Raw genomic sequence first — 11895 nt, 5'->3', positions numbered from 1 at the left:
AATGGCAGATTTGAGTGAGATTTTCTCCGACAGTGCAGCAAACACTTACAGCTTGAAGGGTAAAGCACTGCTGAGCAAGCTGAGTATACTCCCTGTTAAATGATTTAAAAAAAAAAAAAGTGAATCCAGATCATTTCTGCCCTCCTCTTTTCCTGCAAGATGACTCAGGGTTTCACAGAGGCTCTGTTTTAGCTCAGGTGTTGTGGTGATATGCGCCCCGGGCCCACAAGTATGCCGTTCTTAACGATGTGCATGTTGTGACATATTTTTGGTACACAGATGCTCGGCGGTACATGCAAAACGGCTGTCGCAGGTGTGTGTGTGTGTGTCTTTCATGTGTGGGTGTGTTTTAACGTGTTGGGGAGGAGACGGGAGGAAGAGAAAAAGGAAGTGAGAGAGGAAAAGCGAGAGTCGGATCGAGCTCAACATGGTTCACCACAGATGGTTATTGTTTAGAATTCCAGGGTCATGATCTCATGCTGCGCTCTCCTTGTATCTCACAGACCCTGTAGGCCATGAATTAATCAAACGAAACACAGGCCTTGATATTGTAAGTACTCCGCTATCAGATTACCTACTGTCAACAGAAATCGGATTACTTCAGCAATAGGCAGAGACACTTGTGATTATAGTTGTAGCCAGCAGCGTTTTGGAGAAGAGCGCCAGCCCCGCCAAAGTTCAGGAACTAATCTTTTATACATCGAAGGACATCTGCAAGCGTCTCACCTCGAGTCTGTGTGACAGAGGTAGACTTCCTTTCTCTTTTCTTTCTGCTGTGTTTACTTTGCCGTTAACCAGAGGGGATATCCTGTCAGTGCTCGCTCTCTTTCTTCTTTCTCTGTCTCCTCTGCCAGTCACACTCTCGGCTGCAGCGAGGATGTCAGCAGGAGAAGCTTCTGATAGATAACGCTCCAGAAAAGCCTCTTTGTTTGCACAAGACAACCAGCAAAAAGCCTTTGATGGGGTGAAGTGTCCCGCCTGTCACACACCGCCTCACACCTCCCATTATCCCCGTCTCCTCCTCCCTGTGTGTGATCCCCGAGCGACGCGGGACTGAAGCATTTAGCTGCTGTCAGTCAGTGAGAACAGGACTATGGAAGAGGACATAGAGGATCTGTCTTGGCTGACTGCTGGCAAACAAGCCACAGAGGCCCCATTACTTTCCCTGCTTGTCAGGAAAGAGTTAACCCCGGGGGTGGGGGGGTAAACATTAGGCTCAATGGTAACTGAGTGTGTAATTAATGCCGCAATGTGTCCAGTCCCCAGGACCTTCTCAACCTCAGGACCCTTTCTCAGAGTCTGGAAGAGAGAGAGGGGTCAGCAGGAGGAGAAGGGGGGTATCCGGGGCCCCCTTATGCCACTGCATCTGTCCAGAGAGGGGATATAGTCTCCAACTGCGCCTGAGGCGAATGACCCTTGTCAGCCATGAAGTTATGGGAGACAGCAGATTGGTCTCTGATGACGGATGTGTGGAAGGAGGCTGATGATTTACACTCACTTCTTCAAAAAAAACAACAAAAAAAACAAAACAATTTAATGACCACAGAATAATTGACCTAATTTAATGACTTTAGTAATTGGTTTTTTTTTTTTTTTGCTTTTTGCTTGGGAACAAGTTTTAGATTCCAGGTGGTGTGTCGTATTTGTTCTGGAATATTTAAGGATCAAGCGTCATCCTGAGAACGTCCGACTACAGTATGAAAAATAGAACCACATGAATATTTTGGCACGACTGCCGAGGGTAACAAATTACCTTGGCTTCATCGCTCCACACTATTGATATTAGAATAACAAGCGGCCTAATCACTGCAACATCAATCAGGGTGAATGTTTTTACTTTTGGTGTCGGGAGGCTGCTAAAACAGTTTCTGCTGTACATCAATTTACAGATCATAGTCCCATTTGGTTACATCAAAGTGCAAGAAGACAACGACCTACTGAGGACTGTCCGCAGAGATCTGGTGGATGTTATCTGTCTACGAGAGGGCTTAGCCTTGCGAGTTCTGGATGTAATGTCTGCTTGATTAATGCCCTTACAGCTAAGACTGATCTTATCATATTTATTTTGGCATCTTGCAGAGATTCCTTAAAACTTCTAACTTGCTCACTTTTGGCCAAATACCACATTTAAGGCCGGGCCAGCTCTTCTGGAGTCGGACATCTTCAGACTCGCTGAGGCCGAGGGAGCATTTCCTGAGCTGTGCATGGAAAGACACTCGCAGACGTACACTTGATCCGGGAAATGTTGCCGTCGACCGTGCCATTCCATGTTTGTTTCCGATGCTGGTAACTGGTGATTAAGTGCATTTTTGGCCCCAACCGAGATCAGTCAGCCAGTAAACAATAGTGTGATTGGCTGCGTCGTCACAATACGGCGTAAACAAATAACACGCTTTAGTAGGAGACTTGAGCCAGAAAGGAAACTGGCAACCACGGCCCCGAGTCTTGAAGTCAAATGGCCTCCTATGTAGCTCTCCCCACCAGGAATCTTGATGACCAAAAGCCATCTAACTCTCTTGTCAATGGTGGTGAGAGCGGCTCCACCACATGTGAGCATTCCTGGGGCACCACGGCTTCACCACAAGCTCATATTTATCGTGTGTGGTTGAAGCGCCACAGAGGAGCCCACAGCCGACACATAGCTCAAGGAACACACACACATACATGCTGTATACTGTCTGGGCTTGCTCCGCTATGTCTGTCCGGCTCCTCTCCTCTATAATATAGACAGAATCAGTAATATTGTCAATGTCAGCAGTCCAACTCCTGTAAAACAAGTTTGCAGAGACGTCTGGCAGCCATGAAGTCACGATACGAGCTGCCTCCCATCAAGATCAGTGTACTGTAACTTGCTTGAAGGGTGACCTACCAGGCTGGTGCAGGGAAATTACTACTTTTCTAAGTCTTTTGTGTTTTAATTAACCCCAACTTAATGGAGTTTAATCACTAACACCGAAATAGTTCCCTCTCTTAATAATGCATGGAGTGTGTGTTATAAGAGCATCAGACAGGTTGTGTGTAATACACACATGCCATTAGCAGCCAGTAAGAAGTGCGGGGAGTCTTTCCTCTGGGCCCTTTGATTGTGGACTGTCTTAGTAGTTTTAGTGGTACTCGGCTATTATCATCCTCCAAGGTAACATGCAACAGTGCTTTTATGTCTTCCCTGAACTTTGGACCCAGCTGGATGTGTTTAGAACTGTTATAATGTAACAGAGGTTCAAAAGATTTCACTACCTTCCATTTAGCTCTCCTGCTGACACTGTTGGGCCACTTTAATATGCTTCCACACAGGGTCTGGATCTCATCACGGCCATATGAGGCAAGGGGAAAAGGTGGGTGGGTTGACAAGGGGGCTGGATTTACAGGGAGAATCAATGTGATAAAGTACCGATCCATTAGCCGCAGTGGTGGTGAAGCCTGACAGATACAAGTGGCTTGTGGGCTGATTAGCACAAGACGAGAAGGTGACCCTACAAGAGAGATATTATGTTGTGATAATTGCAATCAAATGTGGCGCAGTGCTTCGTTTCGACTGCGTTCTCGCATCTTACGACTGCTTTTAAGGTGTGACATTTGACTACAGTAACATTTGGAGTGGATTGAAAGGAGAGTAATATCAAAAACCGCACTTTCACGGTTTTAAGATACCTCACAGCCCCCAACTCAACTGCACCAGAGTGTCAGCCCAGGCATGACTACAGAGTATTTTCCTAGGCTATGGCGTCACTTTCCCCTGGCCTCTCTGGAGAGTGTGGTGGGACGCTGTAAAACTTTACTGAGGGGAGTAGTGCGACATGGGAGTGTCTCACCTCCATTAAAGTCCTTGCCAGGGTGCTGTGGCATTTAAACACTCATAAATAAGTAATGGTGAGATCTACAAACCCCTAACATGGAGTCACCCACTCTGAGGGGGGACAGCAAAGGGGTACGACAGAAAGTGAAGGGTCAACGGAGGCATACTGGTCAGATACCAAACTAAATGACTCTCAAAAAAACTTTACAGTAACCACTAATACCCACTGGCCCTCTGTAGTCGCACAGAACCCCAGCCAAGTCTCTGCTCCCTGGGAGAACGAGGCCACCAATATAGTAATCATAGCCAGGGTGTTTTTCTTACTCTTGTTTTACAGGCGAGGGGTTAAGTCACCAGCATCTGGAAACCCGTGCTGGAATTGAGGGAAGGTCAGCGCCGGAGCAGGCTTTTTCAATACTGTGAAATAATGTTGGAGTGGGTAAGGGCAGCTTGCACAATGTAAATTTCATTCAGGTGTGACATTAACAGGCTATATCCTGGTCTTGGCGGTTTGTGCGTTCGGTTGAGAAAGTGACGAGCGTGTGGTGGAGGGCCACGGATTAATCTGCTGGCAGGACTGGCATTCAGAGTGAAAGGGGGAATTGGAAGAGAGTGGCATAAAGCTGTTAGCGGCAGAGCGGGCTGACATCACCAGAGCTGATACAATCAAAGTTCTGGTTGTAAACGAGCCCTCCCGTCCAGACCAGAGGGGCTGGGCTATGTCAGGCTCCTGAGGTAATTCACACTGCTGTGCGTCCTGCTTGCTCTGCATGAAGAGGATTTGGAGGGATTTTGGGTGGGCCTTTTGTCGTGGCATCCCCCTCGTGTCCTCATAGACAGTGCTGGCGAAGTGAGATTGATCAGCGGTTGGAGCCGAGCCCCGCGAGTCTGACAGTGAGCAGAAGGACGAATGAAGACAAATGAAGGCCCCTTGCAGCAGCCAGTGATCTTCATCGGTTATGCAGAGAGTGAACAGGACAAGCGCTAGAGCTGAGTGTGTTTACCCAGGTGTGTGTTGCAGCTCGCCAGCTGCTGTGGAACAATATTGAAAGCAGACTGAAAGCTTAGCTGTATGTACAAACCTGAGCAAGAAGAGCGTGTCCTTAACAAAAATTAGTTTATTTTGTTATTTTATGAACGCTGACGTGCATCATCAGAAGACTGCTTTCCTTTGTAACCTCTGCTCTGAATTTCCAGACTCCAAACTTTCCTTATCTCAGTACAGCAAATATTCTGCAGTCGAAATGACTTAGATATCAATGTTACAAAAGGAATTAAAAGTTTGGCCTGAGTGCAAGAAACTGAGCAGAGTCTGCTTTCAGAGTATTCACAGGAGAGACATAACTGCAAAATAATTTCAATTAATCCAAGCAGTTTGGCAGCTTATTTTAAAAATGCTTCAACTGTGTTATGTTTTTCCACAGAACATGAATTAACACTTAATGCACTTCAGAGATTTTAAGGGAGAGCTGGTTCTGCAGAAAACTTTCTGGCTTGCCTAAGTAGCGTATATCTTTAACACTGTGGATTCATATTCCCGACCCCAAATTTTCACTCTGCATGAGAGAAGTATTGCAACAGCTTTTGGCAACGCAGTCTGGCTACAAGCTCTTTTTTTCACTTCAGTGTATAAAAGTATTAGTATGGCTGGCATGCCAGGAAAAGTAAATCCTCCAGAGCTGTGTGCATGCACATACACGCCTGAGTATGTACAGTATACTGCACACGCACAAGTGTGTACTTATGACGGTGTGTGTGCAGACGGAGACAAAATCAATCTCATCAATTGAGAGGGGTATTTCCAGCAAGCTCACTGCTTATAATTACAATAGACCTTGCAGTCATTGTCTATTTTCTCTTTCTTTCATTCGTCTGCCATCAGCTTCATATGGTTGTAGTTTGCATTAATTCATATGCAGTCCACATTTGCTGTTGTAGCCTCAGCAGATTAGTCTCAACCCAATCACAACAGAAAGGTATGTACTGGATACTTGTAACAGTGATCCCACCCCTGCCCTCTGGATATAGAAGACCTGTACCATAAATAGCATGGCGCATGCACGCACGTTGTGTTTGCACTCGCAAAATAGAGCATTGCAAAGTAAAATTGTGTAAAACTAAGATTGGAACCTGAAATGAGAGCAGTTTTATGGTTTACACAGTGAAGTGCATCCATATGGCATAAGAATAGCGTCTTCATTATAGAAAACAATGTGCAGGGGTTTTGAATTTTGCACACATGGAAGGAAGTTGTGCCATGTGCATTCAAAGGAAACTACAAATTAAAAACAAAGTTTAGTGCAAACAGTTATGCTACAAAATATTTTTAGGCCATTTAGATGTTCAGATTCTCATCCTTTGTGCAGTGGCATTAGAGAGGCATCTGGCTGATCTTGAACTTAGTCTGCAGCACGACAATAACGCTAGACACACAATCACAGTCATAACGGTCGTCAGCAGCAAAAAGAACATGCCCTGCAACAGCGGTAAAGGCCCTGATCTCAACATCATTGGGTCAGACAGGGATTATACGAAGAGACAGATGCAACTGCAAGAGCCCGAATTCACAAAAGAACTGTGACAAGTTCACAGAGAAGCAGAACAATCGATCTGCCAAGTACAGAGAAACTGAGTGCGACCGTGGGCAGGCCGGAGAAGGAGAAACTTGAGTACAAAGTAAAGAAAGACTATTCACTGCAATATGTGCTGTCCGTGTTCAGCATTATGCCTGCCAGTATGCTCTGTTCAACAAATTCCTGTACATTTATTTGTCTTGGCAAGGAAAGCATCTTTACTCAGAAAGCGGAAGTCATCGCAGTGCGGGCCAAAAATAGAATTAATCTTCTGGCCAACAGCTAAATTTGACAATGAAATGAAAATTCAATATCTTTATGATTAGTGGGATTGCATACAGTCTTTTATTTCTCTCTTAATGAGGCCAATCAGCACAATAATGAATGTTACTGGAGCTGGTGTGGTGCCACATGCTGAAAATGTGACAAATTGGCTCTCGTAGTCGGTGCGGTTTTCCACAGCGCTGATCTGACTTGACATTTGAGAGGGTATTCCTCCTTTGGCGGGGACTGTGGAAGATAATGACTGCCATATTACATCAACACAGTGCCATGCCAACTGCTCGACTGATGACACATCCCATGATGCAAAACTATAATACGCTTCCCGTCAATGGTTGTCATACGGCCCTCAATACTGGTTATTTCTCAAGCGGTGTTATGTTGCAACAGACAATTATACAGTGATTCGGTTTTAAAGTGCACAGAGGGTGCTCCAAAGGGATTATATCCACATTATTATATATTTTATGTCCAGTCAATTTGTCACTATCGATATTCATATGTCAGTCTGACAAGCCTCTCGTGACACTGTCTTTGCATCACGTCACCTCATGTGTGGTCCAGAATGAAAAAGCAGCAAGCATTAATCTGGTTTAAAGGAGATCTTATTATTTCGGGAAGAGTTTTTTGGATTAATTACAGATTGAAGTATAGAGTGAAGTACCCAGACCAGGAATCGGGATATCATTTAGGATAAGGTGACGACCGTGTGGATTTTCAAATGGGAATATGCCAGCTCCTCTCTTTTAAAGTTCTCATTCATTGTTAAAATGAAATTAGTAACAGCGTTTTACTGTACTCATATGTTGCTTTTCCCAAACTCAAGACCTTTTCCTTAAACTGACTCAATTTTGCAATATATAGTCTGTCTCCAATATTCTCTAGACAAAAAATAAGCAGTAAAAAGTCAGATGCTTTGGTTCCCTCTGTGCACACTATCTGCAGTAATGCTGGTTAACAGAATCAGTCTAGAGGAGAGTTTATTCAAGGACTTGTTCCACCCCAGAAGAACTATGCAAAAAGAACATTATTTTATTTACTTGACCGCATTAATCATCTCTTAGCCCTTATTGGATTTGTCCTCCTGGAAACTATCTGTAGATCAGCATTTCTCTGCCCTCATAAGCCAAACCACCATATATTGTTTACCATTGTTGAAGCAAAAGATTCCCCTCCCACTCTGCACTGAGTCGCTAAATAGTTACCCTGACGTTTTCAGGAGTATGTAAAAACCCCAAAAAGCAAATCCTTGTTAGCCTAATGCCTGCATTTTTTCCCCTTTTTTTTTATTGGATATTACCGTGGATTGTCAGGTGTGGGTGGGCTTGGCTCTTCTTCAGCCTATTAGCGTCAAGCCACAGACTCCCATCTTGCCAGTTTCTCAGTCACAGCCAGCCAAGACAAGGTGGTGGTCTAGAATTCCAGAAATCAAAGCAGATTGTTGTAAATCGTGATCATCACTTCCTTTCCGCATCCAAGGAAAGCATTTTGGAGGTGGTAGGAGATTATTCTACCAGATGCTGGTGAAATGTAGAATGTTTGGCTTTACCTATCCATCTGGAACGCATTACACAACACAATCTACAACACAGTCATGGCAACATGCACAACACGGTCCCGGGGCTGCAGGGTGATCATCGAGGCTGGCGCTCAAAGAAAACAGCTGATGTGTCGAGCAAAGACCCCAGGTACAATTTAGATTAGTGAAGATCAACACTTATGGAGAGTGTTATCCAGCATATGCCTATAAAACAGATGCAGGAAAGTGCTGCACAGTTGGGTATATTGGCGACTGCTGAGTCTTTTAGCTCAATGGCTGTGGTGAGCAGACTCCCTGCTGGGTGCTGTTGGGAAGGGGCCACTCTGCGGTTAATTAGCGGGCAGTGATTTGGCCCCGAGAGGGCAAGGTCGGCCCACCAGTGAGCTCACTTCCCCTTCGTCTTCACACTCACATGCACGGCCGCTCCCCAGCTATGAGTCAGCCTGTGGAGAGCTAGAGCACGAGAGGGAGAGCGAGAGTGAGAGACAGGAAGTCATTTTACCCGCATCAGGCCCATCTCCAGTCTCGTCGCCTGCCAACTCTGAGTAGTGTGATTACAGGCGAAACTGATTAAAACAAAACAACTCTGCCTAGTACGCCTCAGCCCCCTCCTCCTCCTCCTCCTGCTTCACCACACATATACAGTACACATGGACACCCCCCACACACACAGTCAGGAGAAACAGGATGCAAGCAAGATCCTGCACGTGATCTTCTGAGACTCTAATGGTATCCTGATGGAACACAGGTGCCTCCTGCGAGTTGCAGCATTTACGCTGAATACACATGAGATGACTCAGTGCCCGTTTCCCTGGTTTAATCATTTAATGATTATTATGTCTTTACGTATTTCCTCGTGTTTTTGCTTTGGGAGCTTCGGTCTAGGTTCTTGCAGACGCAGTTTAAAAGACTTGATGATAAAGTGATGAGAAAGCAGGTCTCTGTGGCAGCCACATAAACATGCCTCTGACTTTTAAAGGATTTTCCCTGAGACATCGGATGCAGGTGCTCTGCTGAGATCAAAGGGACCAAGTAAAACCTACTTAGTTTGAGAACTCCAAGAGAGCTGATTTATTCAGCCGTCCCACTGTAAAATTGCCCTGTAGTTTGGTTGAGAACCTCCAGCTAATGATGTTGTACTCCATCAGAGCAGTAAAGTAAGATGATGCATTTTCTTTCAGTGTAATGGAAAACTTCGGTGAATCTGCTCGTCACCTGTGTTTTATTTCTGATTTATTGGCTGAGGACAGGATGCGCTGCAGTTTTTGTCATCTGATCCAATACCTTGTCTCACATTTTCTTTAGAAATACAGTGCGTCATGGCACACATGGCTTTAATTATGGGTTATGTGGTACTTTAAGAATGCATCAATATACTACAGTACCTATCATTGTCGTGCGCTCAAAGATGGGGAATTTTGCATGTTGGTAAAAGGAATGCTGTAAATGAATGCAAAAACGCCACATTTCATTTTCAGAATGTCTCCAATGACCCTGCCACACCAGCGACAGTTGTTTTTAATATGCCATTTTAGCTTACACTGTAGAGCGGAGGACTGGGTCGGAAATGGAGCGACTCCAAAAACGCAGTGAACATTTGCTGTTCGCTCATCAAATCCCACCAAACACGTTGAGTCCAGCCCAGGGCACTGAACCAGTGAGGGCGAGGAAACCATCCGGCAAACAAATAAAGCTTTCACTGTAGAGCCTCTACATCGCCATGGTAACTGTGTGTGTTTTACAGTGTAAATCAAACATAATAAGGTATAATAATGTGGGTTAATACAAATGCAGTGGAGTAAACCAGAGAGCATCAGAGAAAAAGCCAGAAAGGGTTTGCGTTTTTGCGTAAATACGTAGCTAGTTCTCCCAAACTGAGAACGTTAACGACACAGTCGGATTGAAAATAACAAAAAAACTGCGAGAATATGTCTGTAAAGAGAAAATCCACTTGTGTGGGTGTTGCTTTTACTTACAAACGCTCACATCAATCTTACAATGCCGTTGAATTTATGTTCAGTGTTGTGAAAGCAACTGGCCGTTCTTAAAAACCTCCAACTAATGTTGCATGAGACGTTTAATACTGAAAACATGACGTCAAGACTATAACCAAAAAAGAGCCTAAAGGAAATGAATCACATAATGTGACAATCACATGTTAGTGAGTTCCATGCTTGGGGTGTTGCTGCCACGCCAACAGTGACTCTTGTCTTTGGCAGAAACCGGTGTACAATTATTTTTGACCTGTCAATACATGCGTGATTTTCCGCTAAATTGGTTTACTGGCTTAATGCACCATAAGCTTCCACTGGATGAAAAGAGTCGAGCTGCTGAATTTATTTTCAACCAATACGGCCTTTCAACCTTTCAACTAATATTTCTGCATTGTGCACGTAATATCTTTCCTCATTTGACACCATATTTCTGATCTTTTTCCATTACTGCACATTGTCAACAAACCGCTCATTCACAAACTCAAAACGTACACTCTTTCCAAACCATGTTTCTCATTCTTCGCAAGAGATAATGTGTCACGCAGCTTTTTTGAACTCGTATTTATCTTTTGGTATGTTTTTGCCAAGTACTTGAAGTTGGCTTCTCTGACAAAGTAGTCATAAATAACATCTATTCCGTGCTGAAGCGCCTTTTTCTCCTTGAATGTTCCAAAAGGAGATAAATACCGTACATAAACTCACCACGCCAAAGCAGCGGCATGTACAAACACAACTATGAACAAACACGTATGGTATGCACACACGCACACCTTAGCTTTGTGATTTCCACCCAGTGCAGTGTGAGCAACATTTCCCTCACAAATCACAAATCCAGATACATCCTTCTTCTCATATTATGTATTGTAGTGTTAATGAAACTGGACAGATTCCAGACACTCCTTCAACAATGCTTGATATTGTACTCCGCTCTACTATAGAGTGCAGTCGAGAGCATGAGGATCACAGGCCTCGGCACTGCAAACATAAATGAGATCAGACCCTATGGATGACAAGCACCCAGTCATTATGGAGCTTAAGGATCAGAGCTCTGGCTTTGTTCCCTTGTCATGGCATTTTAAGGCTGAGATCCTCAAGACTATGAGCTGCGTCTTCTGACGAAGCCTCCTCACCTCAAACACCATCCAGTCCCATATCATGTCAACATACCACGTCTAATGGTCACCCCAGGGATGAGTGGATTTTCTGCATGGTTTGTCCCCAATGCAGCCTCCTGTAACTGCCCGTAAGCCCGCTGAGTGAATGTTTCACAGAGATCCTCACGGGGAGTTGACAGAGGATGAAACAGAGCTCGAACAACAGCGCAAACTATTTTACGGGGAAAGGCGAACCAGAGGTGAAGCCGAGAGAAATGTGGGCAAATAGGGGACGACGAGCAAAGCAAATACTACCTGCAAGGATTGAACTTCTTGTTTTGACATGCACAATACATACCCTTGAAAGAAATACAGGAATAGTGAAAGCTGGATTGATTGAGCACCTCCACCCTGAGTATAATCACCTGAGCATACACGCAAAGCCTCTGCAGGGGAAGCAGCAGCCTATTTATGGTCCGTGAACGTTCTGTGCTTACAATGCAAACAGAGACCGGAATCACAAGGCATGCTTCTACTGATGATCACGGGACACAGCTGAAAGCTCGAGAACAGATATAAAATCAGTCTTTTGGATGAGATTTATTTGTGGATTGTA

This window comes from Chelon labrosus, assembly GCF_963514085.1.
Source record: "Chelon labrosus genome assembly, chromosome: 15".
Lineage (NCBI taxonomy): Eukaryota > Metazoa > Chordata > Actinopteri > Mugiliformes > Mugilidae > Chelon > Chelon labrosus.
Note: the sequence above shows the minus strand (reverse complement) of the source record.